The 19,857-nt window shown below is 40.7% G+C and overlaps 1 pseudogene; it reads left to right on the top strand.

Annotated features, from left to right (window-relative positions):
- The first annotated feature begins 15,847 nt into the window (after positions 1 to 15,847).
- On the top strand, positions 15,848 to 17,762 carry LOC101049659 (heat shock cognate 71 kDa protein-like; annotated as a pseudogene).
- The last annotated feature ends 2,095 nt before the right edge of the window (positions 17,763 to 19,857 follow it).

Here is a 19,857-nt window from a genome sequence, read left to right on the forward strand (position 1 = left end):
TAGGACATTGGTTCCAGTCTGAAAGTCTGAAAAAAGCAATAGTACAATTTCCGTTTTTCATAGTTACCTCTTTCAGGCCATACTGCACGGCTGGGCCTAGTGCTGCACAGCTGGGGAGAGGGAAGGCAGAGACCTGTAATTCCAGGCCAGATGTTACTGCTTCTTGTCTACCACTCCAGTCATTCAGTGAATATTGACTGAGTGACCTGGAAGGACGTACTTTCCTCACAGGTCAGGTAACACTTCATTCATTCAGACATTCACTTATTCAAGTAGTTATCTATCTAAGGGGCATGTATTGTATAGCTAGTAAGTGACAGACATGATTCAAAGTGTCATGAAGGTAGAAATGGGTATGACACAGTAACTGCTTCCAAGGCACTTAAAACATTGTTGTAGAAAAAAGATATATACATAAACATTTGTTAATAGTTATTGTTAGTAGTTTCAAATAGTTATATTTTTTAAATGTGTTATGATTTGTAATTACATCTCCTTTTATCTCTTAAACTTTCTTTGAGGTGAATTGGATTAATATTATCACTACCTAATGTATGGGCTAGAAAACTGAGGTTCAGAGTAATTAACTTGCATTTGGTGGAGTCAGGTTTCTCTGTATTAAGTGCACTGATCTTTCTAGAACACCCATGTGTTAACCTTTATAAAAATGTCAGAGTTATTATTCAGCCATAAAAAGGAGTGAAGTGTTATCCATGCTACATGTATAAAAATGTTATGCCAAGTGAAAGAAGCCAGGCACATGGGGTCACATATTACATGATTCCATTTGCATGAAAAATCCAGAATATGCAATTCCATAGAAACAGGAAGGAGACTGGTGTTTGGCAAGAACTCAGAACAGGGAGGAATGGGGAGTAACTGCTTCATGGATTTTATTTTGGGGTGCTGCACATGTTTTGGAACTAGCTAAAGGTTCAACTTGTGAACGTACTAAATGCCACTGAATTGTTCACTTTAAAATGGTTTATTTTATGTGACGTAAATTTCAGTTCAACTTAAAAAGTGTTAAAAAGATACTAATTTTGCTGTGAACCTACAAGTGCTTTAAAAAAAAAAAAATAATGTATTTAAAAAAAAGTACCAGAGTCAAATAATTGTAGAAGAGATGACGGGAGCCCAGGTGTGATTAGGGTTAGGGACCATGTGCAAGGCACCCACCGGAAAGGTTGCACTGACTTTGCTTTGCTAACTGGCTTCCCCTGTGGACTGAGAAATAAAAGAGGTTGGCTGGGCCATGCTTGCCCCTGAGATGCTGTCATGGTCCCCTGGCATTCTCCTTTAAAACCCTCCCTACAGTGGCTTCTGTATGTGTGACTGGCTGTTGGTTGTCTGTCTTCTCTGTTAGCCTCTTAGCTTCCTGAGGCCTGGCCATTCTTTTTCATAACCACCTCCACTAACTGCTAAGCACAGAGCAGGAACTCAGTAAATAAAAAGCACACTGGTTCAAGTCCTCTTCCACCCCTTAATTGCTGTGCTGCCTGGAGCAAATGATTCAACCTCTCTGGGTCTCAATGCCTCGGCTTCAGACGTCCACTCAGTTGTCTTCCTTAGCTCTGCTGACATAACGCGAATGGTAAACCTGGCTCCAGCACGTTACTGCTAAGTTATTCTGTGACGTAATGTTGTTACCTCTGTGTATTTCTTCATTGCCGTCAGAAGCCTTGATTTGTTCTGAGTGAATGATACCAACACAACATTTTTGTGAAACCAGTGGGGATTTTCTCTCTTGGGATATATTGCTACTTCCCACTCTAGTCTATAAGGAAAGAAGGCGCAGTGAGAATAGGCCGTTGTTTCAATGAGTAAAAGGTTTAAAAAAAATCTTAAACCTCTTCAGTGAGCTGACGGGAGAATGCTGTCCGGCCTTTTATACACGGCCCATTCTTTGGGGGAAACCTCTTTTCTGTTTTGTGTTATGCTTTAACCTGAGAGCAGCAAGGCAGGTATCATCCTTCCCTATTTTATAGATTGGAAAATGGGCCAGGATAAATAACTTGTTCAAGCACCACAGTGGGTTAGTGGCTGGGCCAAAATTAGACCTAAAGTCCATGAGCACAGTCTCCTCTGGTATGAGCTGCTGAGTCAGGCTTCAAGGGTTTCCCCTGGAGGTCTTTAGCAGACAGGGGCACAGTCGCCATCTGGAAAGGGTTAGTTTCACTCCTGCCAGGAGGCCAGAGGATGGACTGAATGACCCCTGCAAGTCCCTTTCTGCCAGAGGCCTCTCCAGTTTACCTTCTCTAATTTCCAGCAAACATGCTTTCTCCAGGGAAAAATGAATCTGGGGCTCTTGGATCCCTTGGGAGTCTGCAAACATTTCACTTTCCAGTTTGGGGAATCTGAGCTCCATGAGAGAAAATGCTCAGTGCGCTGTCAGAAGGAAACATTGCAACCACACGCTATATATTTAGATTCTTCCTAGCAACAAAGCCTCCTGGCGGATGCAGACCAAGCTGGGAGGCAGGAAGCTTAAGTCCTCCTTCTGGGGCCCCTACCCTCCCACCCCACAAGTCCCTTGACTGGGTGACTTCTCTGCCCAAGGCCCCTGCCTACCTGGCATAGGCGGTTGAGGTTAATGAGGCTGTCTCTGCCCAGAGTCCCAGCTTTATCCTTGGGAACTTCAGAGTCTTATACAGCTCTGAGAACGTGGGCCATTTGTTTTACATCTTGTCCTGACTCTTACTTCTCTGAGTTTCTGTTTTCTGAACCTAACCTAGGACACATGGCCTGACAAAGGATTTCTCTGAAACTTTGGGGTTTAAGGTTAATGATGACAGCAGCCTCCATTTAAGTGATTTCACAAGTCTTTATTTTGCTGGGCATTTTACATATATTAATCCCATACCGACCGCATAAGAAAATGAGGTTCAAAGAGGTTTCATCCCAGACCATCTAGCTAGTAAACAGCAAAGCAAGGATTGCAACCCCATCCCGTCTGACTCCACAGCTCATATGCTTTATCGTAACACTCAGTTCCGAGATGTAAGTCTGGGCTTTGTAAAGAGTCACATATCGTTTTGACACCAAAACACTGGTATTTCCCAGACCTTCTTTTAAAAGCTTTTTATAATGAAAGTTTTCAAACATTCAGAAAAGTTATAGGAATAGGAAATGAACCCCCATCCCCCAGGTCTGGCAATTACCAACGTGCATCTGTCCATTTCTCCTTTTCTTTTTTTTCTGCAGTACTTAAAAGAAAATTCCTGACATTGTGTGTCATTTTGCTCCTAAATACTTCCATATGTAGCTCTAAAAAGAGGGGAGAAGGGAGGTAGGAAGGAGGGGCTTCTTATATAACTACAAAACCAAATACCTAACACAAATAATAATTTCTTATCACCTAATACCCAGTTCAATTCAAATTTCTCCTAGTGTCTTTAAAAACTGCCATTTTATATTTAGCTTTTTCAAATAAGAGTCCAACAAATTTACATATTGCATTTGGTTATGTTTCCTAAGCCTTTTAATTTAAAATTTTATCTGTTTTTTTCCCCCCTTTTCTGTGTCATTGATTGCCAAAGAAACAGTGCCCATTATCCTGCAGAATATGCCACATTCTGGGTTGGGTTGGATTGCTTCCCCATGGTGGTATTTAACTTGTTCTTCTCTCTCCCGTATTTCCTGCAAAGGTGTAGATCTACAGGTTTGATAAGGTTCATGTTTTAGCAAGAATACCACATAGATGGCACAGGGTACTTCCTATTGCATCATTCAGGAGGCACATACTACCTGGTTGTCCCAGTGTTAGTGCAGAGAAGCGTTAATATGTTAAGATTGGTTTCCAGGTATTCTGATGGCTCATAGAGACAATATATAGAACACTTAAATTCCACATAATCTCAGATTATCTAAACTGTCTACCATATTCTCTTGGATGCCCGGTTCTTGAAGGCTGCTCTGAGCTATGTTTGAAAACCACAGTTTTGCAGCTTTAATGGGACTGCAGCCTTTGCCTAAAGCCTTCTTTGCTTAGGAGAGAAGAGTCTCATCTAAGAGGTGGTAGAAGAGCTGTCACCCATTTATAAGTGTTGGCAATTTTTCCTTTAAATGGTATCCTGTAGGTGTGTTCCCCGTTCATGAGCTAATTATTTAGAAATTAGAAACTACCTGGCTGAGTTGGCGGACTCCCTCTAGAGGGGTGGTGTCTCAGAGACAGGAAGCACGAAGCAGTCAAGAAAGAGACTGGTGTAGACCCTGCCTGCTGAGGGGGGTAGCTTGAGAAGTCGTGGGGTAGAGAACCTGGAGAAATGCTGCTACTCCCAGAAGAAGAGAGCTGGAGGAGACAGGAAGTTGGCGGAACCTGGACTGAGGAAGAGGTCAGCTGGAGAGGCTGTAGGCAAGGAACCTGATTCAGAGTGAGAAACCCTAGCAAAGCACAAAGAGGGCTTGGGTCTTGAGAATGAACTGTGGAACTTGGCCAGAAGGGACTTAGCAGCTAGAGTCCTCAGCAGGAAGAGCTCTTATAAATAATCTATCCTACCCCCTTTCTTTGGCAGATGAAGATACTGGGGCTTAGAACAGGGAAGTCTCATTTAAAGTGACATAGGACTGGGCATGGTGGCTCACACCTATAATCCCAGCTGCTCAGGAGGCTGAGGCAGTTAGATGACTTGAGCCAAGGAGGTCAAGGCTGCAGTGAGCTACGATCCTGCCACTGCACTCCAGCCTGGGTGACAGAGCGAGACCCTGTCTCAAAAATAAATAAATGAAATAAAAATGACATAGGGCTATTACAGCTGGGACCAGGACCTGGTTCACCTTGTTCACACCAAGCCCCTCCCACTCTGCACATCTTTCTTTTTTTTTTTTTTTTTAGTTTTAGCTTTGCTTTTTTTTTTTTTTTTTTTTTTTTTTTTTTTTTTTTTTTATTGCATTTTAGGTTTTGGGGTACATGTGATGAACATGCAAGATTGTTGCATAGGTACACACATGGCAGTGTGCTTTGCTGCCTTCCTTCCCCTCACCTGTATCTCTCATTTCTCCCCATGCTATCTCTTCCCACCTCCCCACCCCCCGCCCCTCCCCCATTTCCCCCCAACAGACCCCAGTGTGTAGTGCTCCCCTCCCTGTGTCCATGTGTTCTCATTGTTCAACACCCGCCTATGAGCGAGAATATACGGTGTTTGATTTTCTGCTCTTGTGTCAGTTTGCTGAGAATGATGGTTTCCAGGTTCATCCATGTCCCTATAAAGGACGTGAACTCATCGTTTTTGATGGCTGCATAATATTCCATGGTGTATATGTACCACATTTTCCCTATCCAGTCTATCATCGTTGGGCATTTGGGTTGGTTCCAGGTCTTTGCTATTGTAAACAGTGCTGCAATGAACATTCGTGTGCACGTGTCCTTGTAGTAGAATGATTTATAATCCTTTGGATATATACCCAGTAATGGGATTGCTGGGTCAAATGGGATTTCTATTTTTAGGTCCTTGAGGAATCGCCACACTGTCTTCCACAGTGGTTGAATTAATTTACATTCCCACCAACAGTGTAAAAGTGTTCCTATTTCTCCACATCCTCTCCAGCATCTGTTGTTTCCCGATTTTTTAATGATCGCCATTCTAACTGGTGTGAGATGGTATCTCAATGTGGTTTTGATTTGCATTTCTCTGATGACCAGTGATGATGAGCATTTTTTCATATGTTTGTTGGCCTCCTGTATGTCTTCTTTTGTAAAGTATCTGTTCATATCCTTTGCCCATTTTTGAATGGGCTTGTTTGTTTTTTTCTTGTAGATCTGCTTTAGTTCTTTGTAAATTCTGGATATCAGCCCCTTGTCAGATGGGTAGACTGCAAAAATTTTTTCCCATTCTGTTGGTTGCCGATTCACTCTACTGACTGTTTCTTTTGCCGTGCAGAAGCTGTGGAGTTTGATTAGGTCCCATTTGTCTATTTTGGCTTTTGTTGCCATTGCTTTTGGCGTTTTGGTCATGAAGTCCTTGCCTACACCTATGTCCTGAATGGTTTTGCCTAGATTTTCTTCTAAGGTTTTTATGGTATTAGGTCTGATGTTTAAGTCTTTAATCCATCTGGAATTAATTTTGGTGTAAGGTGTCAGGAAGGGGTCCTGTTTCTGCTTTCTGCACATGGCTAGCCAGTTTTCCCAACACCATTTATTAAACAGGGAGTCCTTTCCCCATTGCTTGTTTTTGTCAGGTTTGTCGAAGATCAGATGGTTGTGGGTATGTTGTATTTCCTGTGAGGCCTCTGTTCTGTTCCATTGGTCTATATCTCTGTTTTGGTACCAGTACCATGCTGTTTTGATTACTGTAGCCTTGTAGTATAGTTTGAAGTCCGGTAGTGTGATGCCTCCCGCTTTGTTCTTTTTGCTTAGAATTGACTTGGCTATGCGGGCTCTCTTTTGGTTCCATATGAAGTTTAAGGTGTTTTTTTCCAGTTCTGTGAAGAAGGTCATTGGTAGCTTGATGGGAATAGCGTTGAATCTGTAAATTACTTTGGGCAGTATGGCCATTTTCACGATGTTGATTCTTCCTAACCATGAACATGGAATGTTTCTCCATCTGTTTGTATCCTCTCTTATTTCGTTGAGCAATGGCTTGTAGTTCTCCTTGAAGAGGTCCTTTACGTTCCTTGTTAGTTGTATTCCTAGGTACTTTATTCTCTTTGTAGCAATTGTGAATGGCAGTTCGTTCTTGATTTGGCTCTCTTGAAGTCTATTACTGGTGTATAGGAATGCTTGTGATTTTTGCACGTTGATTTTGTATCCTGAGACTTTGCTGAAGTTGTTTATCAGTTTCAGGAGATTTTGGGCTGAGATGATGGGGTCTTCCAGATATACAATCATGTCATCTGCAAATAGAGACAATTTGATTTCCTCCTTTCCAATTTGGATACCCTTTATTTCTTTTTCTTGCCTGATTGCTCTGGCTAGAACTTCCAGTACTATATTGAATAGGAGTGGTGAGAGAGGGCATCCTTGTCTAGTGCCAGATTTCAAAGGGAATGCTTCCAGTTTTTGCCCATTCAGTATGATATTGGCTGTTGGTTTGTCGTAAATAGCTTTTATTGTTTTGAGATACGTTCCGTCAATACCTAGTTTATTGAGGGTTTTTAGCATAAAGGGTTGTTGAATTTTGTCAAAAGCCTTCTCTGCATCAATCGAGATAATCATGTGGTTTTTGTCTTTGGTTCTGTTTATGTGGTGAATTACGTTTATGGACTTGCGTATGTTGAACCAGCCTTGCATCCCCGGGATGAATCCTACTTGATCATGGTGGATGAGCTTTTTGATATGCTGTTGCAATCGGTTTGCCAGTATTTTATTGAAGATTTTTGCATCTATGTTCATCATGGATATTGGCCTGAAATTTTCTTTTCTTGTTGAGTCTCTGCCGGGTTTTGGTATCAGGATGATGTTTGTCTCGTAAAATGATTTGGGAAGGATTCCCTCTTTTTGGATTGTCTGGAATAGTTTCAGAAGGAATGGTATCAGCTCCTCCTTGTATGTCTGGTAGAATTCAGCTGTGAACCCATCTGGACCTGGGCTTTTTTTGGGTGGTAGGCTCTTTATTGCTGCCTCGACTTCAGACCATGTTATTGGACTATTCAGGGTTTCGGCTTCTTCCAGGTTTAGGCTTGGGAGGTTGCAGGTGTCCAGGAATTTATCCATTTCTTCCAGGTTTACTAGTTGATGTGCATAGAGTTGTTTGTAATAATCTCTGATGATGGTTTGGATTTCTGTGGAATCTGTGGTGATATCCCCTTTATCGTTTTTTATTGCATCAATTTGGTTATTCTCTCTTTTCTTTTTTATTAATCTGGCTAGTGGTCTGTCTATTTTGTTGATCTTTTCAAAAAACCAGCTCCTGGATTTATTGATTTTTTGAAGAGTTTTTTGTGTCTCTATTTCCTTCAGTTCTGCTCTGATCTTAGTTATTTCCCGTCTTCTGCTAGGTTTTGAGTTTTTTTGATCTTGCTCCTCTAGCTCTTTCAATTTTGATGATAGGGTGTCAATTTTCGATCTCTCCTTTCTTCTCATGTGGGCACTCATTGCTATATATTTTCCTCTAGAGACTGCTTTAAATGTGTCCCAGAGATTCTGGTATGTTGTGTCTTCGTTCTCATTGGTTTCGAAGAACATCTTTATTTCTGCCTTCATTTCATTGTTTATCCAGTCAACATTCAAGAGCAAGTTGTTCAGTTTCCATGAAGCTGTGCGGTTTTGAGTTAGTTTCTGCATTCTGAGTTCTAACTCGATTGCACTGTGGTCTGAGAGACTGTTTGTTATGATTTCTGTTCTTTTGCATTTGCTGAGGAGTGATTTATTGCCAATTATGTGGTCAATTTTAGAGTAGGTGTGATGTGGTGCTGAGAAGAATGTATATTCTGTGGATTTGGGGTGGAGAGTTCTGTAAATGTCTATTAGGTTTGCTCGTTCCAGGTCTGTGTTCAGGTCCTGGATATCCTTGTTGATTTTCTGTCTGGTTGATCTGTCTAATATTGACAATGGGGTGTTAAAGTCTCCCACTATTATTGTGTGGGAGTCTAAGTCTCTTTGTAAGTCATTAAGAACTTGCCTTATGTATCTGGGTGCTCCTGTATTGGGTGCATATATATTTAGGATCGTTAGCTCTTCTTGTTGCAGTGATCCTTTTACCATTATGTAATGTCCTTCTTTGTCTCTTTTGATCTTTGTTGCTTTAAAGTCTATTTTATCAGAGATGAGAATTGCAACTCCTGCCTTTTTTTGCTCTCCATTTGCTTGGTAGATCTTCCTCCATCCCTTTATTTTGAGCCTTTGTGTATCCTTGCATGTAAGATGGGTTTCCTGGATACAGCACACTGATGGGTTTTGGCTTTTTATCCAATTTGCCAGTCTGTGTCTTTTGATTGGGGCATTTAGTCCATTGACATTTAGGGATAGTATTGTTATGTGTGAATTTGGTGCTGTCATTTTGATGCTACCTGGCTGTTTTGTTGGTTAGTTGATGCAGATTCTTGATTGTGTTGCTGCTTTTTTACCATTTGGTGTGTTTTTGGAGTGGCTGGTACTGGTTGTTCCTTTATATGTGTAGAGCCTCTTTCAGGAGTTCTTGTAGAGCAGGTTTGGTGGTGATGAAATCTCTGAGTGCTTGCTTGTTCACAAAGGATTTTATTTTTCCTTCACTTATGAAGCTGAGTTTGGCTGGATAGGAGATTCTGGGTTGAAAGTTCTTTTCTTTAAGGATGTTGAATATTGGCCCCCAGTCTCTTCTGGCTTGTAGGGTTTCTGCTGAGAGATCTGCTGTGAGTCTAATGGGCTTCCCTTTGTGGGTAACCCGACCTTTCTCTCTGGCTGCCCTTAGAATTTTCTCTTTCATTTCAACCCTGGTGAATCTGACGATTATGTGCCTTGGGGTTGCTCTTCTTGAGGAATATCTCTGTGGTGTTCTCTGTATTTCCTGGATTTGAATATTGGTCTGCCTTGCTAGGTTGGGGAAGTTTTCCTGGATAATATCCTGAAGAGTATTTTCCAGCTTGGATTCATTCTCTTCATCACATTCAGGTACACCTATCAGACGTAGATTAGGTCTTTTCACATAGTCCCACATTTCTTGAAGATTTTGTTCATTCCTTTTTGCGCTTTTTTCTCTGTTCTTGCCTTCTCTTTTTATTTCATTGAGTTGGTCTTCGACCTCTGATATCCTTTCTTCTGCTTGGTCAATTCGGCTGTTGAAGCTTGTGCATGCTTCACGAAGTTCTCGTGTTGCGTTTTTCAGCTCCATCAATTCACTTATTCTCCTCTCTATGCTGTCCATTCTCGTCAGCAGTTCGTCCAATCTTTTTTCAAGGTTCCTATTTTCTTTGCGATGGGTTAGAACATGTTCTTTTAGCTCATTGTAGTTTCTTACTACCCATCTTCTGAAGTCTGATTCTGTCATTTCATCACCCTCCTTCTCCATCCGGTCTGGTTCCCTTGCTGGTGAGGAGTTGTGATCACTTTTAGGAGGAGAGGTGTTCTGGTTTCGGGAGTTTTCATCCTTTTTACGCTGGTTTCTACCCATTTTTGTGGGTTTATCCACCTGTTGTCTGTCTCTGTCCCAGGGAGTTGGAGCTTTATGAGTTTCCGTTGCACTACTGCCTTTTTTGATTTTTTTTTTTTCAGGTCGGACCCGCCCAGCTAGCAGCACGCCTAGCCTCTGCCTGCCCGCAGGGGCTTTGCTGAGCTGCTGTGGGCTCCGCCCAGCTGCCCTGAGCTCTTCCCTGTAGTCCTTTTTATATGGGCGTAGTTAGAACTGTCCGGGCAATGGTGGCCCCGCCTCTGTTATGGCGGACTCTCTCTGTTGTGGCAGGTTGCCTCGGCAACGGCGGGTTGCCTCGGCAACGGCAGCCTGCCTCCGTAGCGGTGGAGAGTCTCAATAATGGCGGAAGCCCCTCCCCCACGGAGCCGGACCGTCCCGGTTCAGCTGTGCTCGGTTTGAAGGGCTCAACCCAGAGGGTTTCCAATTACTGTTTTTGTTTTCGTTGTTGTTGGGGGTGGAAGGCTGGGACCAACCGAGCCTGATCACCTGGCTCCCTGACTCAGAGTCTTTTCTTTTAAGTTGAATGACCCCGCGTTCCGGTCGCTTGTTGAAAAGGCGCCGGGATCTCCCGTGCTGCGACTCACGGAGTCGGCTCGAACCGCGGCGCCGGCTCCTGGCGGATTTTTTGCCTAGGAATCTCCTGGCCTGACTCGCTATTTCAGATGAATGGGCTATTCTGCCGTCTCAAGGCTCTGCTCGCCAGCTAAGAGGGCTCCCAGACCAGTGGCTTTTTTACGGAGAACGGCAGCAACAGGGAGTGGTCACAGCAGCCGGGCGGGCGGAATCAGCCCCGCGGGGGCCAAAACAGCCGCACCGGCTGGGACTGCGACGCTGGCGACCCCTCTGCCTGGGTATCTCCTGGTCTGTGGGCAATAAGAGTTCGTCTGGAAATGCGGCGTCCACTCACCCTCTGCACTTTCACTGGGAGCTGAAGTCCTGAGCTGTTCTTAGGCGGCCATCTTGAAAGTCCTCCTCCACATCTTTCTTCCTCAAGAGCCAGTGGCTGCCGCAGGGAGAAGTCTGGCTCGCCTGAGGTGAAGAAGTGCCAAGCTGAGAAACCAGACTTCTTTTGCGGTAAGCCAGATCCAGCCGAACTTCTGTGCCAAAACTGGTTGCCTGTAATTTGCTTAAGTTACTATGGCTTGTGCCCTGTTATTCGTGTTACTGTGTGAACAAATTCACCCAGACGGCAGTGTGCTATGGAATAGAGTAACTATAGAAGGTGAGGTGCAGGGTGGGGCCGTACAGACCATTGGTCTAGGTCTAAAGAATGACACCTCCACACATCCTCATCCACCAACCCATTACAGCAATCAAGACCACAAGGCAGGAATAGACGCAGGTGCTCCACAGAATGGTGATGTTCCTCATGGTTTCTAGGCAAGAGATGCTCTTCTTGAGGGCTGGGACCTTGAATTACTCACCTGTATATTCCTAGTCCTTAGCAAAGAAAGTGGCACGTGATAATAAATGGTACTTAATAAATACAGGTGGTTGAGTGGGTGAATGAATGAAGAAATCCTAACGGAGGTAGACCATCTCCATCATAACTTCATAGTCACCTTAATCTTCACCTCCTTTCTGATCTTGGCATTGGATCCACTACCATGGTGGTGCTGACTTGACTCCCTCCCACCAAAATATGACAAATCCCGTGTTCCCTCATTTATTATTTGTAAGTCAACATCCAAAAGTTTACATCAAAAGTTTAACTATGTAGTTAAAATAGACATACCTTTTGGATTATCATAAATATTAAAATTTTAAAATAAAAGTATTCAGTCACATGTTTACATCATCTATCCAATGGTAAATAGCTGCCATAAATATTTGATACACAATATCACACATTAAAAAATTGTAAACAAAACATATTCTTCTGGGTTTTTGTTGTTGTTGTTGTTTTCTCTTTTTGAGATGCAGTTTCGCTCTTGTGACCCAGGCTGGAGTGCAATGGCGAGATCTCGGCTCACTGCAACCTCCGCCTCCTGGGTTCAGGCAATTCTCCTGCCTCAGCCTCCTGAGTAGCTGGGATTACAGGCACGCGCCACCATGCACAGCTAATTTTTGTATTTTTAGTAGAGACGGGGTTTCACCATGTTGACCAGGATGGTCTCGATCTCTTGACCTCCTGATCCACCTGCCTCGGCCTCCCAAAGTGCTGGGATTACAGGCGTGAGCCACCGCGCCCAGCCTTGTTGTTGTTCTTTTTGAGACAAAATCTTGCTCTGTCACCCAGGTTGGAGTGCAGTGACATGATTATTGCTCACTGCAGCCTCAACCTTTCTGGGCTTAGGTGATCCTCCCATCTCAGCCTCCCGGGTAACCGAGACTACAGGTGTGCACCACCATGCCTGGCTAATTTTTGTATTTTTAGTAGAGATGAGGTTTCGCCATTTGTCTAGCCTGGTTTCAAACTACTGGGCTCAAGTGATCTGTACGTCTCAGCCTCCCAAAGTGCTGAGATTACAGGTGTGAGTCACCATGCCCAGCCCAAATTCTTCTGTATAGTTGGAATTCTTAAATTGTTTTCTTTTCATTTTAAAATTAGACTTCTATGTTACTTTGCCTATCAAAATTTTCTTCAGCAAAAATATAATATTTTTAGGTTGCTGTAACTATTATCTTTTAGTTGTTGAAATTGTTCTCTATTAGGTTATAATGGCAGTTATTTTTAGGATGTAATTAATTTAAAATATAAAATATTACACATTCTGATATGACTTTACAAAAAATAACAAGTACGAATATAGACAATACCCTGGTTCATAAAACAAGCCTCAACAAATTTAAAAGAATTGGAATAATGCAGTGTGTTTTCCAACCACAGTGGAATCAGACAGAAATAAATAACAGAAAGATAACAGAAAAATATAAAAACACTTTAAAATAATCCATGGGAAGAGAGTAAGTCTCAAGGGAAATCCAAAAATACATTGAACTGAAAAAAAAAATGAAAGTATTGCATATCAAATGTTATGGAACACAGTTAGGCAGTGCTGAAAGGAAAATATGTAGCCACAAATACGTATATTAGAAAAGAGAAAAAGTGTCAAATCAAAAAATCAAATATCCCCATCTCAAGAACCTGGAAAATAAAGGGCAAAATAAACCCAAGGGCAAGCAGAAGAAAAGAAATACTAAAAATAAAAACAGAAATCAAAATTTAAAAACAGAAAAGCAATAGATAAAAATCTGAAACCAAGAGCTGGTTATTTGGGGAGAGCAGTAAAATTGGCATCCCTCCAGCAAGACTGACAAAGAAAAAAAAGAGAAAAGACACAAATGACCAATATCAGGAATGGAACAGGAGATATCACTACAGACCCTGAAGACTTCTGATGATGATAAATGAATACTACAAAAAACTACTCTCATACATTTAACAACGTAGATGAGATGGACCAATTCCTCAAAAAACAGACACTATCATATTCACCCAAAATGAAATAGATCATTAGAATAACTCTACAACCGTTTATAAAATTAAACTAACAATTTTAAAACTATCAAAAAAAAAAAAAACAAAAACAAATCTACACTCTAGATTTGTTTCACTGGATAATTCTACTGACTTTTAGAGAAGAATTAATGTTGACTCTATACAATGTCTTGCAGAAAATTGAAGAGGAAGAGTTCGGCAAAATTTTTGAAGCTAATGTTACCCGGATACTAAATCCAGAAACAGACACTACAAAAAAGGAAAGAAGGAAGGACAGGGGGAAGGAAGGGAGGGAGGGAAGAAAAGAAAGAAAAGGAAGCTACAGACCAATAAATATCATAAATATAGACACAAAAAATAATTGATAAAATATTAGCAAATAGAATTTGGCAGTGTGTAAAAAGAATTATACACCATGCCAATGGGATTTATTGCAGGGAAGCAAGACTGGCTCAATATTTTAAAATCTCTCAATGTAATCAATATTAACAACCTAAAAAAGAAAAATTACATGAGCATATCAACCGATGCAAACAACAGCATTTGACAAAATTCACCACCTATTTATCATTAAAAACTCTCAGAAGAAAAAAAAAAAACAGGAATAGAGAGAAACTTCCTCAACTTGATGAATATCTACAAAAATCTATAGCTGTCATTATACTTAAAGGTAAAAGATCAAATATTTGCCCTCTAAGTTTGGGACCCTGACTAGGATGTCTGTTTTCAACACCCTTCAACATAGTTCTGGAAGTTCTAGCCAGGGCAAAAAGGCAAAAAGGCAAAAAGGTGGGGGTGGGGGTGGGGTGGGAAGCATATAGATTAGAAACAAGACAACTACCTTGCAGATGATATGATTCTCTATGAAGAAAATTCCAAGGAATCTTCAAAAAACTGCGAGATCTAATAAGCTTAGCAAGTTTGAAGGCTATGAGGTAAACATACAAAAGTCAATTGGTCGTATTCCCATATTCTGGCACCAAGTATGTGGACACTAAAAGTAATTAGAATACCATGTACAATTATTCAAAAAAAATACTTGTCTAACAAAGCATGTATAGGATTTATACACCAAAAGCTACACAATGCTGATGAAAGTAATCAATCAGATCTATATAAGTGTTTATATATTGAAAGATTTAACTGATGGGTATGGTGGCTCACTTCCGTAATCCTAGCCCTTTGGGAGACCAACACTGGGGAACTGCTTGAGACCAGCAGGAGTTGGCGACCAGCCGAGGCAACAGTGAGACCCTGTCTTATGTACCTGTAGCACTAGGTGGGCGGATCGCTTAAGCCGAAGAGGTTGGAGCTGCAGTGAGTATGATTGCATTGCTGCATTCCAGCCTGGGCAACAGAGTGAGACCCTGTCTCTAAATTTTAAAACTAAACGAAAAAGATTTAACATAATAAATATGTCAATTCTCCCTAAATTGATACACAAATACAACACAATTCTTATTAAAAACCCAGCAAATTTCTTGGTAGATATACACCAGAGTATTCTAAATTTTATACTTTAAGGCAGAGGAGCTAGAATTGCCAAAACAATTTTTAAAGAGAAAGATAAGTTGGGAGAAATTAGTCTACATGATGTCAAGGCTTATTTTATCACTGCAATAAAACAAGATTGTGTGGTGGAAGAAAAGACATACAGACCAATGAAATGAACCTAGAAATAGCTCCACACAAATGACCCCAAATGCTTCTTGACAAAGATGCCAAAGGAATTCAATGGAGGAAAGATGGTCTTTTATATAAATGGTTTTGAAGCAATTAGACATCCATAGGCAAAAGAAAAATACAAAAGAATTTTTTGAACCTCAAGTCTCATATCTTACGCAAAAACTAACTTAGAATGGGTGAAGATTTAAATGTAAATGTAAAGCTATAAAATTGTTAGAAGGAAATCATCAGGATTTAGGCATAAGCAAAGAGTTCTTAGACTTGACACCAAAAGCTTTTTACTCTGCAAAAGGCTCTGTTAAGAGAATGAAAAGTCAAACTACAGACGGAGGGAAAATACTTACATGCCACATATCTGATAAAATAATCATATCTGGATTATATAAGGAACTCTCCAAACTCAACAGGAAAAAAAGTCAATCCAATTAGAAAATAAGCAAAAGACATGAAAAAAAAATTCATTAAAGAGAATATACAAATAGCAGATAAGTACATGAAAAAAAATCTTCAATATCATTTGTCATTAGGGAAAAGCAAAAAAAATCGTAAGAGAATTACATGCCTATCAGAATAACGGAAATAAAAATATTTGAACTAGCTCACTGAAGTCGCCTGCAGCTGTCAGGGTTCCTGTGTGTTTCTTCGTTGTCGGAGCCAGGCTTACACGCCAGCAACCATGTCAAAGGGACCTGCAGTAGGTATTCATCTTGGCACCACCTACTCGTGTGCATGTTTTCCAGCATGGAAAATTAGAGATAATTGCCAATGATCAGGGAAACCAAACCACTCCAGGCTATGTTGCCTTTACAGACACTGAACAATTGATTGGTGATGCTGCAAAGAATCAAGTTGCAGTGAACCCCACCAGCACGGTTTTTGATGTTCAGACATCTGATTGGATGCAGATTTGATGATGCTGTTGTTCAGTCTGATATGAAGCATTGGCCCTTCATGGTGAGGAAAGATGCTGGCAGGCCCAAGGTCAAAGTAGAGTACAAGGGAGAGACTAAAAGCTTTCATCCAGAGGAGGTATCCTCTATGGTTCTGACAAAGATGAAGGAAATAGCAGAAGTCTACCAATGCTGTGATCACAGCGCCAGCTTACTTTAATGGTTCTCAGCTTCAGGCTACCGAAGAGCTGGAACACTTGCTGGTCTTAATGTACTTAGAATTATTAATGAGTCTACTGCTGCTGCTATTGCCTATAGCTTACATAAAAAGGTTGGGGCAGAAAGAAACATGCTGATCTTTGACCTGGGAGGTGGCACTTTTGATGTGTCAATCCTGACTATTGAGGATGGAATCTTTGAGGTAGAATCTACAGCTGGAGACACCGACTTGGGTGGAGAAGATTTTGTCAACTGAATGGTTAGCCGTTTTATTGCTGAGTTCAAGCACAGCATAAGAAGGACATCAGTGAGAACAAGAAAACTGTGAGACACCTACGTACTGCTGTGAACGTGCTAAGCGTACTCTCAATACTGGCCTAAGCACCCAGGCCAGTATTGAGGTAGATTTTCTCTATGAAGGAATCAACTTGACTCCTCCATTATGCATGCCCAATTTGAAGAATTGAATGCTGACCTGTTCCATGGCACCCTGGACCCCATAAAGAAAGCCCTTCAAGATGCCAAGCTAGACAAGTGACAGATTCATGATACTGTCCTGGTTGGTGATTCTACCCATATCCCTAAGATTCAGAAGCTTCTCCAAGACGTCCTCAATAGAAAAGAACTGAGTAAGAGCATCAACCCTGAAGAAGCTGTTGCTTATAGTGCAGCTGCCCAGGCAGCCATTCTGTCTGGAGACAAGTCTGAAAATGTTCAATATTTGCTGCTCTTGGATGTCACTCCTCTTTCCCTTGGTATTGAAACTGCTGGTGGAGTCATGACCATCCTCATCAAGTGTAATACTACCACTCCTACCAAGCAGACACAGACCTTCACTACCTAGTCTGACAACCAGCCTGGTGTGCTTATTCAGGTTTATGAACGTGAGCATGCCATGACCAAGGATAACAACCTGCTTCGCAAGTTTGAATTCACAGGCATACTTCCTGCACATGTTCCTCAGACTGAAGTCACTTTTGATATTGATGCCAGTGGCATCCTCAGGGTCTCTGCTGTGGACAAGAGGACTGGAAAAGAGAATGAGATCACTAGCACTAATGACAAGGGCCGTTTGAGCAAGGAAGACAGTGAACGTATTGTCCAGGAAGCTGAGAAGTACAAAGCAGAAGATAAGAAGCAGAGGGACAAAGTGTCATCCAAGAATTCACTTGAGTCCTATTCATTCAACATGAAAGCAACTGTGGAAGATGAGAAACCTCAAGGCAAGATTAATGATGAGGACAAACAGAAGATTCTGGACAAGTGTAATGAAATTATCAACTGGCTCAATAAGAATCAGACTGCTGAGAAGAGTGTGAACATCAGCAGAAAGACCTAGAGAAAATCTGAAACCCCATCATCACCAAGCTGTACCAAAGTGCAGGAGGCATACCAGGAGGAATGCCTGGGGGATTCTCTGGTGGTGGAGCTCCTCCCTCTAGTGGTACTTCTTCAGGGCCCACCATTGAAGAGGTTGATTAAGCCAACACAAGTTTAGTGTAGCATTGTTCCGCATATTTAAAACCTTGAAGGACCTAAAAAGTTCAGCTGCTGTAGTAAGTTACTGGGCACTCTCAATACTTGAATATAGAGCATGTACACAGGGTAAGGAAATAACATTGCACTTTATAAACACTGTATTGTAAGTGGAAAATGGAATGCTTAAATAAAACTATTTAAAATTGGCACCATAAAAATAATTGAATGAATAATGCAAGAATGATCCTTCTTACCACTCCTATTATATCATCGTACTGGAAGTCCTAGCTAGAACATTAAGAGAAGAAAAGGAAATAAAAGGTGTATAAATTGAGAAGGAAGAAAGAAAACTTTCTTTGCAGACGATATGGTTGTCTACATAGAAAATTCAAAAAATTCACAGACACAAAAACTTGATCTAATAAGCAATTATACGAGGTTGCAGGATATAAGGTTAATATACAAGTCAACTGCTTTTCTATATACCAGTAGTGAACAGATGAAATTTATAATTAAAAATGTATCACCATTTACATTAGTACCATGCAAAATAAAATACTTAGGCATAAATCTAACAAAACATGTGCAAGGAAACTACAGGAGAAAAACAATAAAACTCTGATGAAAGGAATCAATCATCTAAGTAAGTGAAGAGAAAGTCTACATTCATGAACAGGAAGACAATATGGTTAAGATGCCAATTCTTTCCAAATAATCTGACAATTCAATGCAATCACAGTAAAAAAATCCCAGCAAGTTATTTTGTGGATATTAACGAACTGATTATAAAGTATATATGGGAAAGTGAAAGACCCAGGACAACCGATAGAGTATTGAAGTAGGTTAAGCACAGAGTTGGAGAACTGACACTAACCAACTTCAAGACTTGCTATAAAGCTACAGTAATCAAGACTGTGTGGTACTGGTGAAAGAAAAGACAAATAAGTCAGTAGAACAGAGTAGAGAGCCCAGAAGTAGACCCATATAAATATAGTCAAGTGGTCTTTGACAAATGACCAAAAGCAATCCAATGGAGAAAGGATAGTATTTCCAACAAACATTACTGAGAATAACCGAACATAGAAAAAAAAAGATGCAGAATTTACCCTTTTCAAAAAAATTAATTCATAGTGGATCATGAACCTAGTGGATGATGAAGCTAAATTGTAAAACTTTTAGAAGATTATGTAGAAGAAAATCTAGGTGATTTTGGGTTTGGTGATCATTTTTTAGATACAACACTGAAAGTACAATCTATGAAAGAAAAATGTAATAACTTGGATTTCATTAAAATGAAAGCTTCTGCTCTGTGAAAGATATTGTTAAGAGAATGAAAAGACAAGCCATAGACTGGGAGAAAATCTTTGCAAGACATATGTCAGCTAAAGAATTTGTACACAAAATATACAAAGAACTCTTAAAAATCAACAATAAGGAAACAAGCTGTCCAGTTAAACAGTGGGCAAAAGATCTGAACAGACATTTCACCAAAGGAGATATACAGATTACAAATAAGCATATGAAAATGTGCTTAACATCACATATTATTAGGGGTTGAACATTATCTCCATCAGAATAATAGCAAAAATTTATAATACTGACACACCAAATGGTGAAGAGGAGGTAGAACAATAGCTACGTTAATTCATTGGTGGTGCGAATGCAAAATGATACAGCCACTTGGAAGAATGTCTGTTCTTTTAAAATAGCTTTTGGGGGAACAGGTGGTGTTGGGTTACATGGATAGATACTTTAGTGGTGATTTCTGAGGTCTTGGTACACTCATCACCTGAGTAGTGTACACTGTACTCAATGTGTAGGATTTGATCCCTCACCTGAATGTCCGATCTTGTCGTATGACCCAGCAGTTGCACTCCTTGGTATTTACCTAAGTACTTGAAAACATATCCACACAAAAATCTGCACACAAATGTTGATAGAGGATTTATACTTGCTTGTCATAACCTGGAAACAACCAAAATATCCTTCAGTAGATAAATAAACAACTGTGATACATGGATTCAATGAAGTATTATTCAGGGTGAAAAGAAATGAACTATCAAGCCATGAAGACATAAAGGAACCTTAAAAGCTTATG

The sequence above is a fragment of the Saimiri boliviensis genome, chromosome 7 (assembly GCF_048565385.1).
Source record: "Saimiri boliviensis isolate mSaiBol1 chromosome 7, mSaiBol1.pri, whole genome shotgun sequence".
Taxonomy (NCBI): Eukaryota; Metazoa; Chordata; class Mammalia; order Primates; family Cebidae; genus Saimiri; species Saimiri boliviensis.